General features: G+C 47.2%; 1 protein-coding gene across 3 annotated transcripts in view; it reads right to left on the bottom strand.

Annotated features, from left to right (window-relative positions):
• The window catches only part of LOC112226848 (sialoadhesin-like), a 66343-nt gene that overhangs the window by 5556 nt on the left and 38580 nt on the right, over positions 1-22207 (bottom strand). The window contains exon 1 of one of the 3 annotated variants that reach the window (XM_024391473.2): positions 19562-19841. The exons of 1 other annotated variant lie outside the window; for it this stretch is intronic. The gene's annotated coding sequence lies outside the window, so the exon portion shown is untranslated. Of the gene's footprint in view, positions 1-19561; positions 19842-22207 lie in introns of those variants that run through there. One more of the 3 variants, XM_024391481.2, reaches the window with a different exon arrangement.

Genomic DNA, 22207 nt, shown 5'->3' with positions numbered 1-22207 from the left:
CTAAAGTTTAATGTCTTTGAGAATATGTGTTTTGACTGTTTTCCAAATTGCTAAACTCAAAGGTTTTCAGAAGCTACGGGTGAAATCTCTTGAAATCAGTAAAGAATTGTAAAGATTGTTACCGTACCATTCCACCATGTTAACTTTAGTCAGGGCTATTACTCACACTCTGTTAGTAGCACGAAAACCACATGATTAACTCAAACGTTTTATCATATGCATTGCAATTCAATTTCCTTCAAACAATGTACTTGTGATCAAGTATTTCACATCCTGTATCATGATCCGTGCTGTGACCATTATAGATATGATGATAGTCATGTCTATTATAGGGATTGGATGAAGCTCAGTGTTAAATTCAAATCCCCCTATCACCATAACTAAGCCAATATTAATTTATTTAATCTTTTTGACACCAATATGACACCAATACCTATGAAAATTCACAAATCAACTAGATTGGAGGTACACAACACACCTGTCAACAACAAAAAAGGGTGGGGAAGTATGAATTGGGCTGTTCGAGAAGGTTCGAATCCAAAGCAACCTGCCTACATATAGTTTAAAGTACAATAGACCCTTTCTCAGTACACGACACACTGACGTCACACACATTCAACATAAATCTAGGCTATGATTTTATTACTTCTAAACAAAAACCTTTTTGAGGTTCTCATACACTTACAATTATGTTTTGATTCTTGCTTGAACATTCGTTGTGATCTTGTACAATAACTAACTTGGATGCAGCAGTTGTTAGTTAGAATACTAACACTAATTGATATAGGCTGTAGCAAAAGTTAGCCAAAGAGTAATTTTACTGGTTGAGCAAACATCAATTATTCCGGAGCTAGCCAGCTGAAGAGTTCCATCAGCCACTCCTGGGCTACAAGCACCTATGCGGACCCATTTTACTGCTGATGCGGAGCCCCCCCGGGCCTTCATGACTGGACTACCAACGTTATCTGCCCGAGGGAGTTATCCAACTGGCCCCTCCGTCGCAATGTTACCTGAAAGTCCATTTGCGGCCCGCTAATCGTTAGCTGTCTTATCGGCTGCTATCTGAATAGGACGATCTGACATTTTTTCTTGGGTCACTATAACTATCTATTTTGCCAATTGGATTGATCCCCTCTTCTACACGGAACCCCACTAATCTACCGACAGAAACGCACGAGGTGGCTAAAAACAGACCTCATCCTCTGCTAGCTTGCTACCAATGGCCCGGCTAGCTGTCTGAATCGCCGTGACCCCAACCAACCTCACTACTCACTGGACCCTTATGATCACTCGGCTAAGCATGCCTCTCCTTAATGTCAATATGCCTTGTCCATTGTTGTTCGGGTTAATGTTAATTGGCTTATTTCACTGTAGAGCCTCTAGCCCTTCTCACTATACCTTATCCAACCTTTCAGTTCCACCACCCACATATGCGATGACATCACCTGGATTCAATGATGTTTCTAGAGACAATATCTCTCTCATTATCACTCAATACCTAGGTTTACCTCCACTGTATTCACATACTACCATACCTTTGTCTGTACATTATACCTTGAAGCTATTTTATCGCCCCCAGGAACCTCCTTTTACTCTCTGCTCCAGACGTTCTAGACGACCAATTCTCATAGCTTTTAGCCGTACCCTTATCCTACTCCTCTGTTCCTCTGGTGATGTAGAGGTGAATCCAGGCCCTGCAGTGCCTAGCTCCACTCCTATTCCCCAGGCGCTCTCTTTTGATGACTTCTGTAACCATAATAGCCTTGGTTTCATGCATGTTAACATTAGAAGCCTCCTCCCTAAGTTTGTTTTATTCACTGCTTTAGCACTCTGCCAACCAGGATGTTCTAGCCGTGTCTGAATCCTGGCTTAGGAAGACCACCAAAAATTCTGACATTTCCCATCCCCATCACATTTTCAGACAAGACAGAACAGCGGTGTTGCAATCTACTGCAAAGATAGGACAGAACTCTGCAGGCTACTATCCAGGTCTGTACCCAAGACCACCCTAAGACCACCCTATGCCCCTAGCTGTGCTCTGATTGCCCCCCCATCTATCTTCAGAGCTCGTGCTGCTAGGCGACCTAAACTGGAACATGCTTAACATCCTACAATCTAAGCTTGATTATCATCCTAACCAACTTGCCCTCTAAATACACCTCTGCTGTTTTCAACCAAGATCTCAGCGATCACTGCCTCATTGCCTGCATCCGTAATGGGTCAGCGGTCAAACAACCTCCACTCATCACTGTCAAACGCTCCCTGAAAGACTTCAGCGAACAGGCCTTTCTAATCGACCTGGCCGGGGTATCCTGGAAGGATATTGATCTCATCCCGTCAGTAGAGGACGCCTGGTTATTTTTAAAAAATGCCTTCCTCACCATCTTAAATAAGCATGCCCCATTCAAGAAATTTAGAACCAGGAACAGATATAGGCCTTGGTTCTCCCCATACCTGACTGCCCTTAACCAACACAAAGACATCCGATGGCGTTATGCATTAGCATCAAACAGCCCCCGTGATGTGCAACTTTTCAGGGAAGCTAGAAACCAATATACACAGGCAGTTAGAAAAGCCAAGGCTAGCTTTTTCAAACAGAAATTTACTTCCTGCAACACAAACTCAAAAAGGTTCTGGGACACTGTGAAGTCCATGGAGAATAAGAACACCTCCTCCCAGCTGCCCACTGCACTGAAGATAGGAAACCCTGTCAGCACCGATAAATCCACTATAATCGAGAATTTCAATAAGCATTTTTCTACGGCTGGCCATGCTTTCCACCTGGCTACCCCTACCCCGGTCAACAGCACTGCACCCCCCACAGCAACTCATCCAAGCCTTCCACATTTCTCCTTCTCCCAAATCCAGTCAGCTGATGTTCTGAAAGAGCTGCAAAATCTGGACCCCAATAAATCAGCCGGGCTTGACAATTGGGACCCTTTCTTTCTAAAATGATCTCCCGAAATTGCCACCCCTATTACTAGCCTGTTCAACCTCTCTTTCGTGTCGTCTGAGATTCCCAAAGATTGGAAAGCAGCTGCAGTCATCCCCCTCTTCAAAGGGGGGGGACACTCTTGACCCAAACTGCTACAGACTTATATCTATCCTACCCTGCCTTTCTAAGGTCTTCGAAAGCCAAGTCAACAAACAGATTACCGACCATTTCGAATCCCACCATACCTTCTCCGCTATGCAATCTGGTTTCAGAGCTGGTCATGGGTACACCTTAGCCACGCTCAAGGTCCTAAATGATATCTTAACCGCCATCGATAAGAAACAATACTGTGCAGCCGTATTCATTGACCTGGCCAAGGCTTTCGACTATGTCAATCACCACATCCTCATCGGCAGACTCGACAGCCTTGGTTTCTCAAATGACTGCCTCGCCTAGTTCAAATCAAATCAAATCAAATTTCTCTACTTCTCTTGTAGAGTGTTGAAGGAATTCTAAATTCCTCTGTTTTAATTCCCAATCAAAACTAAACACTCTGTCAATGCATAAGGGTATGTAAGACCCTATATTTTATAAGAATGGACAGACCCCCGGTCTTAAAAGTCAGGTAACAGCCTTTAATTCAAGAGAGTACTAAGTTCATACACATTTTGCCACAGGTTATAAACTGAAAATGACGTCAGCGTCATTTAGAAAACTAAATGTTCTGTCTCTTCTTGACACTGGTAGAAAGGCTCTATTGATCTCAAGCCTTCCCTCCTTGCCTAAAGCCAAGGTCAGTCAGTGTAGATTAGCATTCTAGACAGTCTGGAGATAGTCCGTCCCTGCCATCTGGAGAAAGTTCATTCATTTGTACAAAGGAACAGACCGTCATTGTACTAAACTCCTGACTACATTATATTCAATACTGAGAGCAACAGAGAAAATTCATACATGTACAGTAACATAAGTATTTTAATTCATCCTGATTGAAATGTACACATAATTACTCATTATAGATAAAAATTCCCTTAACATAGAGTTCAGTGTCAAATTGCAGGGTCTGTTATCCGGGCCTCTAGCAGTCTCTATAGGGGTGCCACAGGGTTCAATTCTTGGACCGACTCTCATCTCTGTATACATCAATGATGTGACTCTTGCTGCTGGTGAGTCTCTGATCCACCTCTACGCAGACAACACCATTCTGTATACTTCTGGCCCTTCATTGGACACTGTGTTAACAACCCTCCAGGCGAGCTTCAATGCCATACAATTCTCCTTCCGTGGCCTCCAATTGCTCTTAAATACAACTAAAACTAAATGCATGCTCTTCAACCGTTCGCTGCCTGCACCTGCCCGCCTGTCCAACATCACTACTCTGGACGGCTCTGACTTAGAATATGTGGACCACTACAAATACCTAGGTGTCTGGTTAGACTGTAAACTCTCCATCCAAACTCACAAACATCTCCAATCCAAAGTTAAATAGGAATTCTAGATTTCGCAACAAAGCATCCTTCACTCATGCTGCCAAACATATCCTCTTAAAACTGACTATCCTACCGATCTTTGACTTCGGCGATGTCATTTACAAAATAGCCTCCAACACTCCACTCAGCAAATTAGATGTAGTCTATCACAGTGCTATCCGTTGTCACCAAAGCCCCATATATCACCCACCACTGCAACTTGTATGCTCTCGTCAGCTGGCCCTCGCTTCATATTCGTCGCCAAACCCAATAGCTCCAGGTCATCCATAAGTCTTTGCTAGGTAAAGCCCCGCCTTATCTCAGCTCACTGGTCACCATAGCAGCACCCACCCATAGCATGCACTCCAGTCAAGGACCATATCACCTCCACCCTACCTGACACCCTAGACCCACTCCAATTTGCTTACCGCCCAAATAGGTCCACAGACGATGCAATCTCAACCACACTGCACACTGCCCTAACCCATCTGGACAAGAGGAATACCTATGTGAGAATGCTGTTCATCGACTACAGCTCGGCATTCAACACCATAGTACCCTCCAAGCTCGTCATCAAGCTCGAGACCCTGGGTCTCGACCCCGCCCTGTGCAACTGGGTTCTGGACTTCCTGACGGGCCGCCCCCAGGTGGTGAGGGTAGGCAACAACATCTCCTCCCCGCTGATCCTCAACACTGGGGCCCCACAAGGGTGCATTCTGAGCCCTCTCCTGTACTCCCTGTTCACCCACGACTGCGTGGCCATGCACGCCTCCAACTCAATCATCAAGTTTGCGGACGACACAACAGTGGTAGGCTTGATTACCAACGGCCTACAGGGAGGAGGTGAGGGCCCTCGGAGTGTGGTGTCAGGAAAATAACCTCACACTCAACGTCAACAAAACTAAGGGGATGATTGTGGACTTCAGGAAACAGCAGAGGGAACACCCCCCCATCCACATCGATGGAACAGTAGTGGAGAGGGTAGCAAGTTTTAAGTTCCTCGGCATACACATCACAGACAAACTGAATTGGTCCACTCACACAGACAGCATCGTGAGGAAGGCGCAGCAGCGCCTCTTCAACCTCAGGAGGCTGAAGAAATTCGGCTTGTCACCAAAAGCACTCACAAACTTCTACAGATGCACAATCGAGAGCATCCTGGCGGGCTGTATCACCGCCTGGTATGGCAACTGCACCGCCCTCAACCGTAAGGCTCTCCAGAGGGTAGTGAGGTCTGCACAACGCATCACCGGGGGCAAACTACCTGCCCTCCAGGACACCTACACCACCCAATGCTACAGGAAGGCCATAAAGATCATCAAGGACATCAACCACCCGAGCCACTGCCTGTTCACCCCGCTGTCATCCAGAAGGCGAGGTCAGTACAGGTGCATCAAAGCTGGGACCGAGAGACTGAAAAACAGCTTCTATCTCAAGGCCATCAGACTGTTAAACAGCCACCACTAACATTGAGTGGCTACTGCCAACACACTGTCAATGACACTGACTCTACTCCAGCCACTTTAATAATGGGAATTGATGGGAAATGATGTAAATATATCACTAGCCACTTTAAACAATGCTACCTTATATAATGTTACTTACCCTACATTATTCATCTCATATGCATACGTAGATACTGTACTCTATATCATCGACTGCATCCTTATGTAATACATGTATCACTAGCCACTTTAACTATGCCACTTGGTTTACATACTCATCTCATATGTATATACTGTACTCGATATCATCTACTGTATCTTGCCTATGCTGCTCTGTACCATCACTCATTCATATATCCTTATGTACATATTCTTTATCCCCTTACACTGTGTATAAGACAGTAGTTTTTTTTGGAATTGTTAGTTAGATTACTTGTTCGTTATTACTGCATTGTCGGAACTAGAAGCACAAGCATTTCGCTACACTCGCATTAACATCTGCTAACCATGTGTATGTGACAAATCAAATTTGATTTGATTTGATTTGAGCAGGTATATCTCTCTGGTCATCCCCAAAGCCAACACCTACTTTGGCTGTCTTTCCTTACAGTTCTCTGCTCCCAATGACTAGAACGAATTGCAAAAATCACTAAAGCTGGAGACTCATATCTCCCTCACTAACTTTAAGCATTAGCTGTCAGAGCAGCTTACGATCATTGCCCCTGTACCCAGCCCATCTGTAAATAGCCACCCAACTACATCATCCCCATATTGTTTTTTTAATCTCCTTTGCACCCCAGTATCTCTACACATTCATCTTCTGCACATCTATCACTCCAGTGTTTAATTGCTAAATTGTAATTATTTCACCACTATGGCCTATTTATTGCCTTACCTCCCTAATCTCACTACATTTATACACACTGTATATAGATTGTTCTATTGTGTTATTGACTGTACGTTTGTTCATCCCATGTGTAACTCTGTGTTGTTTGTGTCCACTGCTTTGCTTTATCTTGGCCAGGTTGCAGTAAATGAGAACATGTTCTCAACTGGCCTACCTGGTTAAATAAAGTGAAATTTAAAAAATGTAAAAATAAAAATTCTGCAGGTTGGCTGGGAGGCAAGCCTACTACGACGGGAACCTCACAGTTCCTCTGTAACTCAGCGGTTAGCGGCGCCACCTCACCGGTCACTCGGGCTTCCCGGGAGTAACGCTTACCTCCCCCGGAACGTTTCAATGGAGAGCCGGGCACCTGTTGGGCATTTCTAGCCCACTGTGCCCTCATTTTTGAGTTTCAGCCCTCCTCCCTCCCCTCAGACCACTCTAAGTTTGCATACCTTACCACGCTGATGTCTGGGAGAGCGCTCGCCTGGACTACAGCGGTATGGGAGCAACAGCCGGGCATATGCGACAGTCTGTAGGAGTTTGTGGGAGAGGTTAAGAAGGTGTTTGATTCCTCATTCTCCAGGAGAGAGGCTGCCCTGAAGCTACTCCAGCTGCGCCAGGACTCCCGCAGTGTGGCAGACTATGTGGTGGATTTCCGCACAATGGCAACGGACACTGCCTGGAACCAGGAAGTGCTGTTCGACATGACCTCCTCTGAGACTCTGTGTAGGAACAAGGACGAGCTTGCAGCCCGGGAATTGCCCATGGATCTCGATTCCCTCATTGCCTTGACCATCAGGATCGATGGGTGACTATGGGAACGTCGGAGGGAGAGGAGATTCGATTTTGTTTATTTTGTTTGCCCGTCCAAAGATTCCACCTCGCCTCTGAGGTATCCCGGAAGCACCCGACGGCCACATTGCAGAGAGAACCCGAGGCCACCCGAGGTTCTCCGAGAGTACCCGAAGACGGTCGAGTCATCAATTCCCGAACCTATGCAACTAGGTCGAGCTGGGTTGACGCCAGCAGAACCGCGATACAGGCTCAACACTAAGAGCTGCCTGTGTTGTGGGACTTGTGGTCATTTTGTATCCTCTTGTCCGCTAAAAGACCTGGCTCACCGGTAGGAGCGAGTACTCTGGTGGGCCATATGCAGGACTTTTCTGCTCCTTCTACTCGCACCCGTTTCATGACATTTCGCTGTTGGGAAACCAGTCAAAATGTATCCGGGTCCTCATTGACTTTGGGGCCGATGAGAGCTTTTTGGACCTACCCTGGCTTCCATGCTGTATATCCCCACACAGCCCCTCTCCATTTCCATGGATGTCAGAGCACTGGACGGCCGGGTCACCCACACTACCACTCCCATCAACCTACGTGTGTCAGGGAACACATTAACCACATTAACCCTCATTAACTGGTCTACTGGTGGATGACGCCCCCTAGCTGTGGGCGTCATCCTTCCTTCGTCCTCTCCCGACGGCGCAGGATTCTTCTTTGTGGAGAAGAACAAGACCCTGTGCCCGTGCATTGATTACCCAGGTCTCAACGACATAATGGGGAAGAATCGCTACCCACTATGCCTCAACTCCTCGGCCTTCGAGCCACTCCAGGGGGCCACTGTGTTTTTCAAGTTCTATCTACGGAACTCCTACCACTTGGAGCAGATACAGGAAGAGGACGAGTGGAACACCGCCTTCAACACGGTCAGCGGTCACTGTGAGGATCTGGTCATGCCATTTGGCCTTACCAACGCCCCTGCTGTGATCCAGGCTCTGGTGAATGATGTTCTCAGTGACATGCTGAACCAGTTCTTCTTTGTCTACCTCGATGACATCCTTGTCTTCTCCCGCTCCATCCAAGAACATGTGCTCCACGTCCGACAGGTTCTCCAACACTACCTGGAGAACCAGCTGTTCATAAAAGTTTCATCACTCCACCATCCCTTTTCTGGGGTACATCATCACTGCAGGGAGTGTACAAATGGATCCCGGGAATGTGACAGTGGTGGTGGATTGGCCCCAGCCTACATCCAGGGTGCAACTGCAAAGTTTCCTGGGGTTCGTCAACTTCTACCGCCAATTTATCCGGGGTTACAGCACCCTGGCTTCCCCCCTGTCAGCACTCACCTCGCCCAAGGTTCCATTCACATGGTCTCCAGCTGCCGGCCGGGAGTCCCGGGAGGTCAAACATCGCTTTACCACAGCTCCCATCTTTGTTCATCCTCACCCTTTCCAACAGTTCATGGTGGAGGCCGATACTTCGGAGTGGGGGCTGTCCTGTCCCAGCATTCTGCCCTGGACCTCAAGCTGCATCCCTGCCCCTTCTTCTCTCATCGCCTCAACACCTCAAAAAATAATTATGATGTGGGGAATCCTGAGCTTCTGGGGGTGAAGATGGCATTGGAGGAATGGAGGCACTGGCTGGATGGGGCGGAACATCCATTCATCGTGTGGACCTACCACAAGAACCTGGAGTGTCTCCGCACCGCCAAATGCCTCAACTCCAGGCAAGCTAAATGTGCCCTGCTGTTCACACGGTTCTAGTTCTCTCTTTCGTACCGGCCAGGAATCAAGAACGTCAAACCAGATGCGCTGTCACGCCGCTACAGCCCCACGAATACTACACCGGAACCCGAGGCCATCCTTCCCACTTCATGCCTGGTGACAGCATTCAGCGGGGAATAGGGAAGCAGGTCTGGGAGGCGCAGTGTTTCCAGCCAAACCTCGGGGGGTAGGCCCTGATAATCGTCAGACCCTGGCTTTTGTACAACAATGCTTTTGGTGGCCTACCATGGTCCCTGCTGTGACCGCATTCGTCGCCGCTTGCACTCTGTGTGCACAGAACAAGACTCCTCGGCAAGCTCCTGCTAGTCCTCTCCAACTTCTGCCTGTCCCTCACCGTCCCTGGTCTCACATCTCCCTGGACTTTGTCACGGGTCTTCCCCCATCTGATGGCAACACCACCGTCCTGACCGTGGTGGATCGGTTTTCCAAAGCGGCCCCCTTCATTCCTCTCCCCAAACTACCCTCTGCCAAGGAGACGGCCCAGCTCATGGTGCAGCACGTCTTCCGGATTCATGGACTACCAGTAGACATGGTCTCCGACCGGGGTCCTCAGTTCTCATCCCAGTTCTGGAAGGTGTTCTGTACCCTCATTGGGTCGCCGGCCAGCCTGTCCTCCTGGTTTCATACCTTGGCATACCTTCTGCCCACATGTTTGTCCGTCACTGTCGTTGTACCTGGAGGAGAGCCCGGTTGGCCCTCCACAAGTCCACCTCCAGGTATCGATGACAAGCAGATCGCACCGGACTCCAGCTCTCTGGTATCGGCTAGGGCAGAAGGTATTGCTGCTCATCCAGGATCTGCCATTCCAGGTGGAATCCCGCAAACTCTCCCCCCGGTTTATTGACCCTTTCCTTTTCCCATCTCCAAACTCATTAGCCCCTCTGATGTTCATCTTCTTTTGCCTGGTACCCTTCGTATACATCCCACCTTTCATGTGGCCAGAATCAAACCCATGACTCACAGCCCTTTGTCTCCTGTTTCCATGCCCAACCCTGACCCTTGCCTGCCCTTGACCTGTCTTTTGCCTGCCCCTGTTGGATTAATAAACTGTTGTTACTCCGACATTGTCCACATCTGGGTCTTACCTTAAAACCTGATAATTTCACTGAAAGTCTACACTGTAAAACTTTTCCTTGTAAATGTATAGCATTATACTGGCACCACAGTTGCCAGTTTAATACTGTAATATTGCTTTACAGCAGGGGTGCTGTAATATGTTTTACAGTAAGGAAAATCATACTTTAAACTATATTACAGCATCACTAATGTGAAGCAAAATTACAGTATAAATGAAGGAAACTCCAATTCCCTTTGGAGTTTAACTAAATCAGATGACCGCCCCCTGAGCACAGGCAGGACCCGGCGTCATGGGACAGCCCTTTTCTATGTTCCGAATAAAACCCCCACCTGGGTTTTCCCACTTCAGACCAGCTTACCTCGATAACGAGAGGGCTAAGGTTTGAGACCAGATCAGTACCTCTATCACAGAGGGATATAAGGTTTGAGTAGATTGGTGAATCTTTTAACAATCACACATGGTTAACTTCTTATTGCTGGGGGCAATATTTAGTAGCTTGGATGAATAAGGTGCCCAGAGTAAACTGCCTGCTACTCAGGCCCAGAAGCTAATACATGCATATTATTAGTAGATTTGGATAGAAAACACTGAAGTTTCTAAAACTGTTTGAATGATGTCTGTGAATATAACAGAACTCATATGGCAGGCAAAAACCTGAGAAAAAATCCAACCAGGAAGTGAGAAATCTGAGGTTTGTAGGTTTTCAAGTCTTTGCCTATCCAATATACAGTGTCTATTTAGTCCTACTGCACTTCCTAAGGCTTCCACTAGATGTCAAAAGTATTTAGAACCTTGCTTCAGGCTTCTACTGTGAAGGGGGAGAGAATGAGAGCTGTTTCAACCAGGTGTCTGACAGAGTGCCATGAGCACAGTCTCGCGTGCGCCCATGAGAGTTAGCTGCGTTCCTTTTCCTTTCTAAAGACAAATTAATTCTCCGGTTGAAACATTATTGAAGATTTATGTTTAAACATCCTAAAGATTGATTCTATACACCGTTTGACATGTTTCTACTCACTGTTATATAACTTTTTGGACTTTGTCTGAACTTTCCTGGACTTGCCCATGCCATTGAGTGTGAGGTTATTTTCCTAACACCACACTCCGAGGGCCCTCACCTCCTCCCTGTAGGCCGTCTCGTCATTGTTGGTAATAAAGCCTACCAGTGTAGCGTCGTCTGCAAACTTGATGATTGAGTTGGAGGCGTGCATGGCCACGCAGTCATGGGTGAACAGGGAGTACGGGAGAGGAAACAGCAGAGGGAGCACCCCCACATCCACATCAACGGGACAGTAGTGGAGAAGGTGGAACGTTTTAAGTTCCTCGGCGTACACATCACGAACAAACTGAAATGGTCCACCCACACAGACAGCATGGTGAAGAAGGCGTTTCAGGAGGCTGAAGAAATTTGGCTTGTCACCTAAAACACTCAAACTTTTACAGATGCACAATCGAGAGCATCCTGTCATGCTGTATCACTGCCTGGTAGGGCAATTGCACTGTCCTCAACTGCAAGGTTCTCCAGAGGGCAGTCTATATACAGTGTGTGCAAATGGCGTGAGCAATAAATAGGCCATAGAAGCGAAGTAATTACAATTTAGCAGATTAACACTAGTGATAAATGAGCAGATGATGTGCAAGTAGAGGTACTGGTGTGCAAAAGAGCAGAAAAGTAAATAAAAACAATATGGGGATGAGGTAGTAATATTGGGTGGGCTACTTACAGATGGACTATGTAGAGCTGCAGCAATCGGTTAGCTGCTCAGATAGCTGATGTTTAAAGTTAGAGGGTAATAAGTCTCCAGCTTCAGCGATTTTTGCAATTCGTTCCAGTCACTGGCAGCAGAGAACTGGAAGGAAAGGCAGCCAAAGGAGGTGTTGGCTATGGGGATGACCAGTGAGATATACCTGCTGGAGCACGTGCAACGGGTGGGTGTTGTTATCGTGACCAGTGAGCTGAGATAAGGTAGAGCTTTACCTAGCATAGACTTATAGATTACCTGGAGCCAGTGTGTCTGGTGACAAATATGTAGCGATGGCCAGCCGACTAGAGCATACAGGTTGCAGTGGTGGGTGGTATAAGGGGCTTTGGTAACAAAACAGATGGCACTGTGATAGATTGCATCCAGTTTGCTGAGTAGAGTATTGGAAGCTATTTTGTAGATGACATCGCCGAAGTTGAGGATCAGTAGGATAGTCAGTTTTACTCGGGTAAGTTTGGCGGCCTGAGTGAAGGAGGCTTTGTTGCGAAATAGAAGTACCCTAATATGCAAATAAATTATACAATTTTAGTCTTTACCGGAGAAAAATACCAAAGAACGCATTCTCATTCACGCGCTTGGAAACACTACAGCCAAAATGGGAGCCACCTAGAAAAACTTCAATTTCTGGCTCATTTATCCAAAAACCAGCCTGAAACTCTTTCTAATGACTTGACAGCTAGTGGAAGCCCTAGGAATTGAAAGTGGGCACGATTTCACCCTATTATAAAAGTGCCAGCCATTGAAATCAGTGGTAGGATAAAAAATGTTTTTTGTGGGGATGGTTTGTCCTCGGGGTTTCACCTGCCATTTCAGTTCTGTTATACTCAGACAATATTCTAACAGTTTTAGAAATTTCAGAGCGTATTCTATTCATATCTACCAATTATATGCATATCCTAGCTTCTGGGCCTGAGTAACAGACAGTTTACTTTGGGCACGCTCTTCATCCGGACGTTAAAATACCACCCCCTATCCCAAATAAGTTAATGAGTCTGGAAGGAGAGTTTACAGTCTAGCCAGACACCTAGATATGTGTAGTTGTCCACATATTCTAGGTCTGAACTGTCCAGGGTAGTGATGCTAGTCGGGCGGGCAGGTGCGGGCAGCGAGCGTTTGAAAAGCATGCATTTGGTTTTACTAGCGTTTAAGAGCAGTTGGAGGCCACGGTAGGAGTGTTGTATGGCATTGAAGCTCATCTGGAGGTTAGTTAGCACAGTGTCCAAAGAAGGGCCAGCTGTATACAAAATGGTGTTGTCTGCATAGAGGTGGATCAGGGAATCACCCGCAGCAAGAGCGACATCGTTGATATATACAGAGAAAAGAGTCGGCCAGAGAATATGAACCCTGTGGTACCCCCATAGAGACTGCCAGAGGTCTGAACAACAGGCCCTCCGATTTGACACACTGAACTCTGTCTGAGAAGTAGTTGGTGTACCAGGCGAGGCAGTCATTTGAGAAACCAAGGCTGTTGAGTCTGCCCCCTACCCTAGAGAAGTTAAAGAAGAAAGGCTCTAAACTATCTGAACAACCTTTTTTGGGGGGGGGGGTCAAGTTTAAGGTGCCCCTTTAGATCCTCGGACACAGTGACCACCTGCAGAGAGAAACTTTGTAGCGGGGCAAGGGAAAAAGAGGGAGGAGCATCGGGGATAGTCGCATTAGAAGGGGTGGGAGGAAATGTTTGATGGGCAAGGAGGCATGGCAGAGTCAAATAGGAATTTAATGAAGGTGACTAAAGAGTTCAAGCATGTGCTCCTTGTCAGTAACAGCCACATCATCAAACTTAAGGGACATGGGCAGCTGTGAGGAGGGTTTATTCTCCAGGTCTTTAATCATTTTCCAGAATTTATTGGGATTAGACCCACAGAGAGAGAACAGCACATTAAAGTAACTAAAAATGGCCTTCCGGATAGCCTGAATGCACTTACTTCTAATTTGCCTGAATGATAGCCAGTCAGCCTGATTATGCATGTGCTGAGCGATTTGCCAAATGCAATTATTGAGCTGGAGTAAACTGCCAGATCATAGTCGAACCAGGGGTTGAACCTGTTTTTAATTCTTATTTTCTTTATGGGCATGTATTTGTTAACTATACCACTGAAAGTAAACAAGAAGGTCAAAGCGTCTTTGACAGAGGGGATCAAGCTGATTCTATACCAATTTACAGAGGCCAGGTCATGAAGGAAAGTTTGCTCATTGAAGACTTTTAGCAAGCGTCTATGACAAATCAGGACAAGTCGTTTCACTGAGCAGCCATTACAAACACAGGCTGTAAAACAGTGATAACTAAGGTCATCACAGAAAAGCAGCAGACTGATACCTATAAGGATTATTTGTAAGGATAACATCAAGGAGAGTAGCCTTTTCTGGGTGTTTGGAGTCATCTTCTGGGATTGGTAGTAATCTGAGAAAGATTTAAGGAGTCCCATTGTGTAACGGTTTTCTAGTGGTGATGAAGGAGAGTCGGACCAAACTGCAGCGTGTCGATTGCGATCCATGTTTAATATAACAAAGAAACACGAACTTACAAAAAACAATAAACAAAACCGAAACAGCCTATCTGGTGCAAACTAACAACGAGTACACATAGGACACTAAGGACAATCACCCACGACAAACTCAAAGAATATGGCTGCCTAAATATGGTTCCCAATCAGAGACAACGATAAGCACCTGCCTCTGATTGAGAACCACTCCAGACAGCCATAGACCTTGCTAGACAACCCACTAAGCTACAATCCCAATACCACCACCAAAACCCCAAGACAAACACACCACAATTACAAAAACCCCATGCCACACCCTGGCCTGACCAAATACATAAAGATAAACACAAAATACTTTGACCAGGGCGTGACAGAACCCCCCTAAGGTGCGGACTCCCGAACGCACCTCAAAACAATAGGGAGGGTCCGGGTGGGCGTCTGTCCATGGTGGCGGCTCCGGCGCGGGGACGTGGACCCCACTCCTTTAATGTCTTAGTCCCCTCTCCCTTCGTCCCTGGATAGTCCACCCTCGCCGCCGACCATGGCCTAGTAGTCCTCACCCAGAACCCCACTGGACTGAGGAGCAGATCGGGACTGAAGGACAGCTCGGGACCGAGGCAGCTCGGGACTGAGGGGAAGCTCGGGAGTGAGAGAAAGCTCAGGAGTGAAAGCTCAGGAAAGCTCAGGAGTGAGAGAAAGCTCAGGAGTGAGAGAAAGCTCAGGAGTGAGAGAAAGCTCAGGAGTGAGAGAAAGCTCAGGAGTGAGAGGAAGCTCAGGAGTGAGAGGAAGCTCAGGAGTGAGAGGAAGCTCAGGAGTGAGAGGAAGCTCAGGCAGGTAGATAGATCTACCAGCTCCTGGCTGGCTGTTGGTTTCAGCAGATCCTGGCTGACTGGCAGATCCTGGCTGACTGGCAGATCTGGAAGAGTCTGGTTGACTGGCAGATCTGGAAGAGTCTGGTTGACTGGCAGATCTGGAAGAGTCTGGTTGACTGGCAGATCTGGAAGAGTCTGGTTGACTGGCAGATCTGGAAGAGTCTGGTTGACTGGCAGATCTGGAAGAGTTGGTTGACTGGCAGATCTGGAAGAGTCTGGTTGACTGGCAGATCTGGAAGAGTCTGGTTGACTGGCAGATCTGGAAGAGTCTGGCTGACTGGCAGATCTGGAAGAGTCTGGCTGACTGGCAGATCTGGAAGAGTCTGGCTGACTGGCAGATCTGGCGGCGCTGGGCAGACTGGCGGTGCTGGGCCGACTGGCGATGCTGGGCAGACTGGCGATGCTGGGCAGACTGGCGATGCTGGGCAGCGGCGGCGCCGGGCAGACTGGCGACGCCGGGCAGACTGGCGGTGCTGGGCAGACTGGCGGTGCTGGGCAGACTGACGACGCTGGGCAGACTGACGACGCTGGGCAGACTGGCGGTGCTGGGCAGACTGGCGATGCTGGGCAGACTGGCGATGCTGGGCAGACTGATGGCGCTGGGCAGACTGGCGATGCTGGGCAGACTGGGGGCACTGGCGGCGCTGGGCAGACTGGCGGCACTAGCTGCTCCATATAGGCTGACAGCTCTGGCGGCTTCTTACAGACTGACCGCTCTGGCGGCTCCGTGCTGACTGGCAGCTCCTTGCAGACTGGCAGCTCCTTACAGACTGACAGCTCCGTGCAGACTGACAGCTCCGTGCAGACTGACAGCTCCGTGCAGACTGGCTGCTCCATGCAGACTGGCTGCTCTATGCAGACTGACAGCTCTGGCTGCTTCATGCAGACTGACAGCTCTGGCTGCTCCATAGACTGGCTGCTTCATGCAGACTGGCAGCTCGGGCTGCTTCATGTAGACTGACAGCTCTGGCTGCTCCATGCGGACTGACAGCTCTGGCTGCTCCATGTAGACTGACTGCTTCATGCAGACTGGCAGCTCGGGCTGCTTCATGTAGACTGACAGCTCTGGCTCCTCCATGCAGACTGACAGCTCTGACTGCTCCATGCAGACTGACAGCTCTGGCTGCTTCATGCAGACTGGCAGCTCTGGCTGCTCTATGTAGACTGGCTGCTTCATGCAGACTGGCAGCTCGGGCTGCTTCATGTAGACTGACAGCTCTGGCTGCTCCATGCGGACTGACAGCTCTGGCTGCTCCATGCAGACTGACAGCTCTGGCTGCTCCATGCGGACTGACAGCTCTGGCTGCTCCATGCGGACTGACAGCTCTGGCTGCTCCATGTAGACTGGCTGCTTCATGCAGACTGGCAGCTCGGGCTGCTTCATGTAGACTGACAGCTCTGGCTGCTCCATGCAGACTGACAGCTCTGACTGCTCCATGCAGACTGACAGCTCTGGCTGCTTCATGCAGACTGGCAGCTCTGGCTGCGCTGAACAGGCGGGAGACTCCTGCAGCGCTGTGTCGGAGGAAGGCTCTGGCTGCGCTAAACAGGCGGGAGACTCCGGCAGCGCTGGAGATGAGGAAAGCTCTAACAGCGCTAGATAGGCGTGAGACTCCGGCAGCGCAGGAGAGGAGAAAGGCTCTGGCTGCGCTAAACAGGCGGGAGACTCCGGCAGCGCAGGAGAGGAGAAAGGCTCTGGCTGCGCTGAACAGGCGGGAGGCTCCGGCAGCGCTGTAGAGGAGAAAGGCTCTGGCTGCGCTGAACAGGCGGGAGGCTCCGGCAGCGCTGTAGAGGAGGAAGGCTCTGGCTGCGCTAAACAGGCGGGAGACTCCAGCAGCGCAGGAGAGGAGAAAAGCGCTGGCTGCGCTGAACAGGCGAGGCACACTGAAGGCCTGGTGCGTGGTGCTGGAACTGGTGGTACTGGATCGAGGACACGCACAGGAAGCCTGGTGCGGGGAGCTGCTACCGGAGGGCTGGGGTGTGGAGGTGGTACTGGATAGACCGGACCGTGCAGGCGCACTGGAGCTCTTGAGCACCGAGCCTGCCCAACCTTACCTGGCTCGATGCCCACTCTAGCCCGGCCGATACGAGGAGCTGGAATATACCGAACCGGGCTGTGCACCCGCACTGGAGACACCGTGCGCTCCACAGCATAACACGGTGCCTGCCCGGTCTCTCCAGCCCCCGGTAAGCACAGGGAGTTTGCGCAGGTCTCCTACCTGGCATAGCCATACTCCCTGTGAGCCCCCAAGAAATTTTTGGGGCTGACTCTCGGGCTTCCATCCGCTCTGCCGTGCTAGCTCCTCATAATGCCGCCTCTCTGCTTTTGCTGCCTCCAGCTCGGCTTTGGGGCGACAATAATCTCCAGGCTCATTCCAGGGTCCTTTACCGTCCAATTCCTCCTCCCATGTCCATATCTCCAGGTGGTGCAACCTCTCCCACTGTAGCTGCTGCTGCTCCTGCTGCTGCTGCCTCTGTTGCCTCTTCTCCTGTTGCTCCTTTGGGCGGCTACACTCCCCTGGTTTAGCCCAGGGTCCTCTCCCGTCGAAGATCTCCTCCCATGACCAGAAATCCTTGGTGAGCATCTCCTTTTTCGGCTGCTCCTGCCTGTTGACACGCCGCTTGGTCCGTTGGTGGTGGGTGATTCTGTAACGGTTTTCTAGTGGTGATGAAGGAGAGTCGGACCAAACTGCAGCGTGTCGATTGCGATCCATGTTTAATATAACAAAGAAACACGAACTTACAAAAAACAATAAACAAAACCGAAACAGCCTATCTGGTGCAAACTAACAACGAGTACACATAGGACACTAAGGACAATCACCCACGACAAACTCAAAGAATATGGCTGCCTAAATATGGTTCCCAATCAGAGACAACGATAAGCACCTGCCTCTGATTGAGAACCACTCCAGACAGCCATAGACCTTGCTAGACAACCCACTAAGCTACAATCCCAATACCACCACCAAAACCCCAAGACAAACACACCACAATTACAAAAACCCCATGCCACACCCTGGCCTGACCAAATACATAAAGATAAACACAAAATACTTTGACCAGGGCGTGACACATTGCTTAAGGACTTGGGCAGGTGGGTTAAGCACATCCCAGTTTAAGTCACCTAGCAGGACAAATTCAGCCTTAGTGTAAGGGGCCAGGACAGAGCTTAGGGCATTTAGCGTACAGGCCGGTGCTGATGGTGGCCAATAACACCCAGCAACAGTCAGAATTATTTTAAAGTTTAACAACAGAGCACTGAAGGTGTTCCTTGGTAATCATTGCAGCTCCACATTTAGAAGATCTGTCTTGACAAAAAAAGGTTATAACCAGAAAGGTTAACAGTGTTCAAAACACTCTTAACCACGTCTCTGGAGATGTGATCCCACACATAATACAATCAGGGCACGGCAGAGGACACATCTGAATGTGCAGTCGATGGCAAAAAGATCATATTGTACAGCAATTTCATCAGGTAACATGAATACAAAGCCGAACTGTTTCGCTTTTAGACAAGGCTCCGCTGACAGCCAGATTTAGCAGTGTTCAGGTTTTGGGACTGCTGTTGGGACAGCTTTTTGTAGGCCTTAACAGATTGTGGGCACCTTTTGTCATCGTTATAGTGCAATCAATGTGTTGTGTCTTGGCTTTGCATGCATGCCCCCCCATTTTTTTGTTTGTTTGCCCCAATCAAGATTTACATGCTAAAATCACCAAGTGATACATCACATTAGTTACTTTTATTTTCCTGCATAAGAAAAAGCAGGAAATGCATCACCTATTCCTCTACTGCCATTCATTCCAATTAGACTGGTTTGGATTTCTCCCCAACCACAATGGCTGGTATTTTCATATGTTCTGGAACTTTGAGGGTTTAACATAGAGATCCTATTAAATTACTAGAGTGGCTATGGCTGTGACTAGGCAGACATTTCACTAATCTATCCCTTAATATTGATAAAGATCATTAGTCAAGCCCAATTCTAAATACAGTAACAGTTCCAAGCAAAAGTGCTGCACAAAGTATATCAAACTCTAACACAATTATTACAATTGTCTTTACCTTATAACAATTACTGGTCTTCCAGTAGACATGTGTATGGCGAGAAGTGTTGCTTCAACATGGACCGCCCCTCCCTCGCTTGTCATGTGTGGCTTTTCTAATCAAGTTGAGCAGTGACTCAGTCCAGGAAGTAACAAGTGGTCTAGCTGTAGGACCTCATACATACAATAGCGGTTATAGTGCCTGAATGCATCAACTAAATATTACCATTAACATGATAAATTGTCAAATGTTAGTGAGTAATTAACAGATCACAAGCAAAGAATGTGCTGAACACAAATGCTGTAGAACCTTTACTGCATTTCTGAGTGTAGCCTGCCCCTTTGATGCTATCACTATCAAAACCCCTATGGGTGTCCTATTTCTGTCTTTCAGTGGCTATGTGTTGCATGTAGTATCCTACACAGGAAGTGTCTTCATGATTCTATGTATTCTTGGGGAGTGAGAGAGAAAGAGAGAGAGAGAGAACAGTAGAGAATCAGACCAAAGGCTGTGGGTAGGCCTACTCTTTTCACACCACCCCACATGCTCCCTCTAATGGTCTGTCTATGTAACACATCTGATATATTCATATTCTGGGTACTGTAGTCATATGGTCAAGAGGAAAGCCTGACTTCCATGTGCAAAGTGGAGGGGTTCGGGAAATTCCAACTCAAACAAATGACAATGTGTAAAATCTCATTTTAATGAAGTAAAATGAACATATTGAAATAGAGTAAAGACAAGTGTATAGTAAGTCCTGACCTATAGACATTGCTGTCAGGTGTGGGTAAAATCACTGGGGAAGAATATGATGTGGCTGTCCATGGTTCTGATTTGTGTGAATGTTTGAGTGTGAAAAACATTGACTCACCCTCCTTGCAGAGAAATGCCAAACCATCCTCTTTCATGTTGATGAAACAATCACTGTCATACATTGCATGTTTACATTTTTTATTTTTTATCCTAGGCTACCTGGCTAAAATGCTTGCTCACTAGCTTAACTAACATTCATGTGACACTTGGGAGATTCAGAAACAAACATTACAGACTATTAAAATGCAGTGAACAGATTTGTTATTTTATGTCTGTTGTTGAACAGTTACACATATTCATATTCAATCTGATCTGGAGACGATTTTCAAGATACTTTAGATAACAATTCTCCATCTCAAGTATTCTCCATCTCAAATATTCTCCATCTCAAGTACATACAGTATATATCAATATGGCCTGTTTTGACAAACTACTCTATACTGTATCTGTTTGTACATTCTAATGGACAACAGAAGCACTATGCTGACCTGATTGTCAGTTACACATAAGTGGATTACAGTTGAATGGGGCAACACAAAAACAATAATATACTGTATATATACTCCTCAACTATTATAACTGTATAGCCATTCATATCAGGTTCATTCTGATTCACTCATGCCGTAGATAAAAACAAAAGCCTTGTGAAAGCCATAACACAAGCCACACCACAAATAAGAATGTACCATATTCTTTATCCATAAAAACAATAAACCTCACAGATAAGCAGTCAGCTGCTATGCTACATTGGGTTAAAATGTAAATATATAGTACAAGGGTCTCTGAGCCAGCTGACTCCAACATTATTCCTGTTGTGTTCAAATGTTACCATAGACTGCATGTCTCCACCATCACACTCGTATGGGTCGCAAGCCTATTCAGCCTACAGGAAACCAGATCAGAGATAACAATAAAGGTTGTTGTTGATGATATCTTAATCCTTCGTATGTAGAGCAAAATTCTCAGATCTCTACAGTAGCTGTAAACATATGCAGTAGGCTTACAGTCAAGGTGTGAATTACCGGGGAGCCAGAGGGGGCTCCCCTGAATGAGACGTTATCTCCCCTAAATTTAAAAAAAGTCTAACTTTGAGGGGGTCTCTAATAAATGCTAATTTAACCATTCTCTTATTTATTTGAAATGTAGTGTTAAGTATGTTTTACAGTGGTAAATATGAAAATAAAAGCTTAGAAATGAAACAGCACTGTCTACCCATTAGTGCTGAATTTTGGCCTATGCTGAGCGTCTTTGAGCATAGATTTTCCTTTGTATTACCTAATTTTCACAATTTCTTTGCCATGCGTCCTTGCTAAATAGCCTTTATTCCAATGCATTTGGTTTATCCGTTGATTTATCATTATTTGCGTTTGCCAGTCAGCTGTCAGTCATTGCTTTGTTTTTCAGGTGCGGGTAGGTACTGGTGTTCTCTGTGCCATCTGTGGCCAGAAGTAGTAGACCATTTATTTAGCTTTATTATTTTCTATCAATATTGTTTTGTTTCCTGGATCAGCTGATGATGGTTGACAATATCACTAGACAACTAGCCTATAGTTAGACACCAATGCACATCAAATCCATCCAACAAGTAGGCTATACTTTAATGACAGTAGGCCTACAAGGTAACTCTTTCAGTTAGAAGAGGTTAATGTTCGGTTAGAAGCATTCGATTTTGCAATGGCATAGAGCAAACATTATTTTGGATTAGTGTGCCCTTCAGAACTATTTTCATGGTGAAACAATTCAATGTTACGAAGGCATAGTTACACCTACAATGCATTTTCCCAGATCTCCAAGATCCATGATTCGTACAGGGTTTAAGTTCAATATTCTAATTCAAACTCCAAGCATTAA

Source organism: Oncorhynchus tshawytscha, linkage group LG03 (assembly GCF_018296145.1).
Source record: "Oncorhynchus tshawytscha isolate Ot180627B linkage group LG03, Otsh_v2.0, whole genome shotgun sequence".
Classification (NCBI taxonomy): domain Eukaryota; kingdom Metazoa; phylum Chordata; class Actinopteri; order Salmoniformes; family Salmonidae; genus Oncorhynchus; species Oncorhynchus tshawytscha.
The sequence above is the reverse complement of the archived record's forward strand: the minus strand, read 5'-3'. Positions and strand labels throughout refer to the sequence as shown.